The 6,632-nt window shown below is 40.5% G+C and overlaps 1 non-coding gene across 1 annotated transcript; it reads right to left on the reverse strand.

Annotated features, from left to right (window-relative positions):
• Nucleotides 1-5,759: 5,759 nt before the first annotated feature.
• Nucleotides 5,760-5,909, reverse strand: LOC122896227. The gene has a single exon (XR_006382387.1). It is a non-coding gene; the product is annotated as a small nucleolar RNA SNORA62/SNORA6 family (small nucleolar RNA).
• Nucleotides 5,910-6,632: the final 723 nt, after the last annotated feature.

A 6,632-nucleotide genomic window follows, 5' to 3' on the forward strand; every position in this document is an offset into this window, starting at 1 on the left:
CTTATTGAACTTATTCAAATGACTGATTGCCATGGAGGAAAATACTTACTGAGACCTTTTGAGTTTCAGAGGGTTCAGATAGAGAGAAAAGTTGAATGCTTTATTTATAAATAAATATTTTTACATTGCTGTAAGTCACGGACCTCTTAAGAAAAAAGTTTCCTTAGTCTGGAAGAGCAAACCTTAGAGAACCAGCAATGGTTAAAAGGACAGCTACAACACTAGAAGCTTTTAGTTCATTTAGTCCCATGTTACTAATTCTGGTTTATTTTGAATGCAGCTTTAGTTAGTTCTGGAAATTCTTACCCATTTTAGTTTAATATACTGAATACCTGTATTTGTCCTGAAAGTCCTTATATGAATCTCCTTCAAGATAAAAACTCATTTTACAAGAGAATCAAGACTTTGTTCAAGAGTTAAATCTTGGGGAAGTTTGATAAAACCTTTTAAAGCACATGCCTATATAGGATTAGGGATGTTAAAGATCCGAAAAAACAAAATATAGAAACTGGTTTTTGGGGGCAGACAAAAGGAAAACCATTTACATTTTCTTCTTAACAGCAATCAGTTAATCTAAGAAAACTTTGTCCTTTTTGAACAGAGAGAAAGCAGACTTTCTATACCAGTATCTTTTTAAAATTCATTTCAATCTTAGTCCATCCACACCATACCAAAAATTCCTTTTCTGAAGATTTCCCTTCACAAACCTTCTACAACTTAACTTTGCATTCAGGTTTTGTCCCAAGCCACTTCCTTCCAATCAACCATCTCATTTAGGGCAAAATTACCCTTTTTTTTTTTAAACCTTCAACAAACTACATTTCCATTCTTTAAATCTTTCTTATCTATCTTCTACTTTTCCACATACAGAGTTGTTTCCCTTATGTCCATCAGTCTTAGTTACAGTTGACAGAATTTTGTACTCTTAGAAACACTTTACTCTCTAGTGAAGACTAAGTATTAACCAATTGTGAACTGTTACAACAGAATTCTTCAGCTGGCAAACATGGCACAAAACATGTTTAACAACAGATTTAAATGTTCTTCGTTTCTTTGCAGTAACAAGTCAAACGCACAAACCTACATCCAGTACTCAATGCTTTAGCGCTTTAACCTATTTGGAAAAGACCTAGATGTCCAACAAATTTAATTTTGTTATCCAAGCAAAAATTTACCTTTTTAGGTTACCAAAAGACTTTGAAAGCTATCTCAGCAGTTACCCATTAAAACATGGAAACAATCAGTTTACTCATTTTTTTTTGATGAACAACCCAACAGAGTTAACACCAGGTTATTTGAACTTCAAATAGTCAGTCAGCCTTGACAGAATAAAAGCTTCACATTTACTACTGTAATATCAAAGACGTGTATATCTTATTTAAATGAACAAACTTAACTTAGTTCAAATACGGATGCTGTGCCCACTGTAGAAAGGAACTGTCAGTTAAGACAGGTGAAAGAAAGATAAAGAGAATTACAACTTTTATTTTTGTTTGAAGAGAAGTTCGAGTCTTCTATGGGCTGACAGGAGTAAGAAGGCACATTAATTTGCTCACTGGGTTCCTGGGAAGGAGGTACAAGTTTTATTCTACATATACAGACCCATGAAGAGTGTCCTTCTAACTTTCCTGCAGTGGGAGTACATAGTATGAATCTGATATGGACCTTTCCATTTTGGATGTAGGTTTTCTGTTGTATATGACTTCCAATTTTCTTTTTAAATAAACCATGATTTATGTTCGAATTGGCCCCACTCCACTTTGAATGTTTCCCTGAGACACGGGTGGGAAGATCTGGATTGGGGGGGGGGTGTTAGGTCCGGGGGGTGCTCTTCTTCCTCCTTGACAGTGAAGAGAGAAGAAGCCATAGTGCAGGAAGCATCGAGGATGGTCTAGAGGCCAGTTATGCAGGCCGCACCCAAGGTAGTGCAGAAACAGGAGAAGGGGGACACAGAAGAAACAAAGTGCTGCCAGGAGGCAGAGAAAGGATTCCCAGTTTTAGAGCTCATCACCTCCAAAAGAGGAGCAGAAGCCATGTTTTCCTGGCAGGAAGGGGGGAGGGGTTAAGCGGTCATGTCCGGCCAAAGAAGACAGGGAATTTCCCTGAAACAAAGGGAGTTTTGGCAGCTGCCTGGGAATATTCCTCAAAGTCTCCATCTCGAGTTAGACTAAGCCCAGTTGGCTCCAGTTATAGCCATTAACACGGAAATGAGTAAAGGAGAAGTCCCCACATCTATGAGGAGCAACAGAGAGAGAGAAAGTCAGAGTCCCCTTTCCTAGGGGTGGCCTAGCAACCTGGATTTACTAGAAGGCTTATTCACGTAATTATCACCCAATATGTCAGGAGGGAGTTGACTTGCTCACTCGTTCAGGCAAACACATACTGCAAAAGACCCTTAGGTCGGGGTCCTGGTGTAGAGCAATGATGGCCTAGGCATGAACAATGAAGGCACCCTAGGTTCATTCACCCTGTTTCCTGCACAGGAGATCTAACTGATAGATCCCACTGAGGCCATGCAGTGTTACAGGATCCAAATTGTTTCCAGTGGGTTCAAAGGCATCCCACGGTAGAGTCCTTGGGATCAAAGAAGCCTACTGAGACCATGCTCCCAGAAAAGGAAAGAAGGTCCATTACCAAATCCCCCCGATGCCTGGGTGGTGTCCCACGCAGTATATGTCAGAGCTGCCTATGTGTCAAAAGCCACCAGAGGCGTCCCTCAAGACATCGCTATTGATCACCATTCTACCTTGCTGGGAAGGCATTCCTGCCATAAAAGGCCCTGGAGGGGTGCCGGCGTCCCTCTTCTTCCCCATCGCACCCTAGGCTACAGATGGGTGCCCGGTGAATGGACTAGGATGTTGTGCCATCCTATACTCTAAAAGTTGGGTGGCTGCCCTGCCATTTTTAACCCATGGGAAACAAAAAAAAGTTTGGCAAGGGGAAATTACCCAATTTCATAGCTTTAAGTAGTTTGGAGAAGACACTGACATGAAACAATAAAGACTGAAATCCATCATGATCTATGTGACATTCCAACACATGGGGTCCTTACCACCCACTTCCCTAGGAAATAATCCCCAGTTGCATTTTAATTCAATCAGGGACTGCTTTTGGCCATCTCCCAGTGGAGGTCCCATGGCAGGAAGTGGCTAGGCCAGGCATGTGGAGGAGATCACATTAGATCAATCAGGAAGAAACCTCACATGGGAGTCTTAAGATTGGCAGCTGTCCTTCCTGGTGACTTAGGTGGCTGTCCCGTGCCCAAGAAAGCCAACTTTATGTAAGAACAGAAATAAAGAGAGGACATCAAGTTTCTGGGTCTTATTACAATTCCTGCCAGGGTACTAACTTCCAGCCAAAAGCAGATGTTTCCTTCGTGTGGAGTAGCCACAGGTTAGAGGATTATAGCCTGAGCAACTGACATGCAAGTGCTCCAATAAGACCATACTCCTTGAAAAGCCCTGAAGTGAGAGTAAAGGAAGAAGCGAGAAAGGACTCCCCAATTTTGCGCCAAAGCTCAGAGTCCAAATGTAAAGACTCACAGCCCCAGTTGGACGCCAAATGATGAACTTCTAGAACATAGGTGAGTTTTGGTGGGGTGAAGTCTGGAGCTCAGTACCAAGAAAGGATTCTTGAGGCCTCTCTAGTGCAAAATGGTGATTTATTAAAGTAGGGGGACAGGACCTGTGGGCAGGAAGAGATTCTGCCCTGGGGTTCTCAGGAGTGGTCTATTATATACTTATAAGGTGGGGAAGGGATTAGGGATGGTGTCAGTCTCTAAGGAATTTTGGAAGCAAGGTTTCTAGGACCTTGAGGGGCCAGGTATTTTGGAGGGGAAAGGTTATTCACTACTAGTAGTAAACCTTTTTGTGAGACCCTTTACATGTCTATCAGTAGGCCATATGCTTGGGAATGATCATCAACACTGGGAGATTTAGAGATAAAGTTTCCAAAGGAATTGTTAAAGTGCTTAGAGGGTCCTGGTGAGGGGTAGGGGGTCCGTCAGGCTAGGACTGCCCTTTGCCCTTAGCAAAGCCTTAAGGTGGGGGTAGTTGAGTCCCTAGAGGAGAGTCACTCTGCCTCTTTTAAGGGCTTGTCAGGAGGTAAGGAAATTTAATAATGTTTCTACTGCCTCTGTTTCCCACATCAGTTTGATTTTTATCACAGTATGAAAAAATGAATGTGAAACATCTCACTGTGATTTTATACTGATTACATATTGAAATGATAATATTCTGGATATAACTGATTGAAACAAACTAAATTTCTTAAAAATGAGTTCAACAAAGGACACCTGGGAGGCTCAGTTAATTAAGCTTGAGCTCAGGTTGTGATCTCAGAGTCCTGGGATCAAATTCCACATCCAGCTCTTTGCTTACCAGGGAGCCTGCTTCTCATTTCTGCCTGGTCTGCCTCCTCTGCCTGCCCCTCCCCCTGGATTGTGCATGTGCCCACAGGGGCTCTCTGGCTTGAGAGCACATCTGCTCTAGCTCTTGCTCTCGCTCTTGCTCTCTGACAAAAAATAAATAGAATCTTTAAAAATAATCATTTTGCCTGCTTTTTACTTTCTCAATGTGGTTAATGAAGCTTGAAACTTCATGTGGCCTGCAATGTATATACTTACATTGGACAACACTGGGGAGTCAGAACATCAAACAGGACATTTGTAATACCAAGAGCAAAAAACAGCTTTAAATCTACATACACAACATGTTTTAGAGGATAAATATACTCTCCTATCTCAGCTAAAAGTTATTTAAATGCTAACTTGGTGTAACCAATATAAACAAAATTTTATAATCTCAATGTAACTGTTATTAAAATTCCAATATTTCAGAATTAGATTTTTGGAGCTTATTATGAATACTGTTTTTCAAACTACAAAAGTGATACCAGCTCATCTAAACTATTGACATTATAGAGAAGCATACACAACTCACAAAAGAATCCAAAAGAATCCACCATGCTACTGCTCAGAATATTTTGATCACTCCTTAATTCCAGGTAAATGTATTAAGTGATATGAAATATTAAAGTCAGATCATATGTTTTATCACTTCGCAACTTGTTTTATTCTAATACTGTGAACACTTCCTTTTATTATATATTCTTTCTAAAACTTCACATTTTACTTTGAAATAATTACAGATTCACAGGGTGTTGCAAAAACAGTATGAAGTCCCATATAATTTGCACCCCATTTCCCAGACAGGGTTGCATCCTCTGGATTACAGTACATCAAAACCAGGAAACTGACATTGGGACGCATGTGGACCATTTTAGGTCACCTTATCACATGTGTCGATTCAGGTAACAACCACCACAATCAAGATCAGATTTCATCAACACAACAACGTTCCCTCTCAGTACCCCTTTCCAGTCACAACTACCCACCCCACCCCCAACCTCATCAGCCCTAAACCTTGGGTGACTGCTAATCTAAATTTGTGATAACAAAAACGTGAATGGCTGCCTACAGTGTGTGACCTGTATAGACTGACTTTTTTCAATCAGCATCATGCCCTTGAAATCCACACTAGTTGTTGCATGCATCCAGAGTTTGTTCCTTCTTAATTGCTGAGAAGTATTCCATCTGGTATGGATGTGCCACTCATGTACTGAAGGACATTTGGGTTATTTCCAGTTTTACCATACAACAAGTAAAGCTGGCATTTTTAAGACCTGCAAAATATTTGTAACTATTACACAGTTTTGTATCAATTCCCTGACCTCTATGTAGACTGTTTTGTTTGTTTTAAACTTGCAGCAAAAATTACTATCAAACGCCACTTTTTGGGCCACAGACCCTTGTGGTCTTAGCGAAAGACCTGCCCCTCATGAAGCATACTACCAACATTTAATGAGTGCATTGGCCAGGCAGCTATTTTTTGTTGTAATAATGATGTAACAAATGAATTTACACAGAAAATGTTTACTCAGAGAACACTAATTCCTAGTGCAAATGCTGGGTCACAAGCTACAAATATTTTTAAAGGAATTGCTACCAATTGGCCTTCAGAAAATGTAAAGCAGCTTATCTAAGCCACCAAGGCTGTTACAATGTCCACTTCTTACTAGATGCACTAAGAATTTTGTAGTCTTTAAAATCTGACTTCCCAAAAATGTTGTTTTGTATTGAAGTAATAGAAGTTATATATTTCTCATGTTTCTGGACTTGATTTGTCATTCTTTAACTACCTATTCATATTCTTTGGCCAACATTCTATTGAAAGGTTAGTTTACTGACTATCAAGCTTGGCTCTAACATACGTTACAAAGAAATAGCCTTTAAAACTACATATATCTGAAATCCAACACACATATTAATAGCCCAAGACAATATCTGACTTTTCAATGTGGACGATAAAAATTTAGTGGATATGGTTCCCCAATTGATAAGTGCTCTTCTACTATACAGTGTCTTTATTAAGAAATCGCATCTAATTCCAGCTCTAAGTGAAAAAAATGAATGTAGGGATGCCTTGGTGGCTCAGGCACTTAAGCAACTGACTTCAGTTCCCGTCATGATCCCAGGGTCCTGGGATCGAATCCCGCATGGGGCTTTCCGCTTAGCAGGGAGCCTGCTTCTGCCTCTGCCTGCCACTCTCCCTGCTTGTGCTTCCTCATTCTCC

Source organism: Neovison vison, chromosome 14, assembly GCF_020171115.1.
Source record: "Neovison vison isolate M4711 chromosome 14, ASM_NN_V1, whole genome shotgun sequence".
NCBI classification, from domain to species: domain Eukaryota; kingdom Metazoa; phylum Chordata; class Mammalia; order Carnivora; family Mustelidae; genus Neogale; species Neogale vison.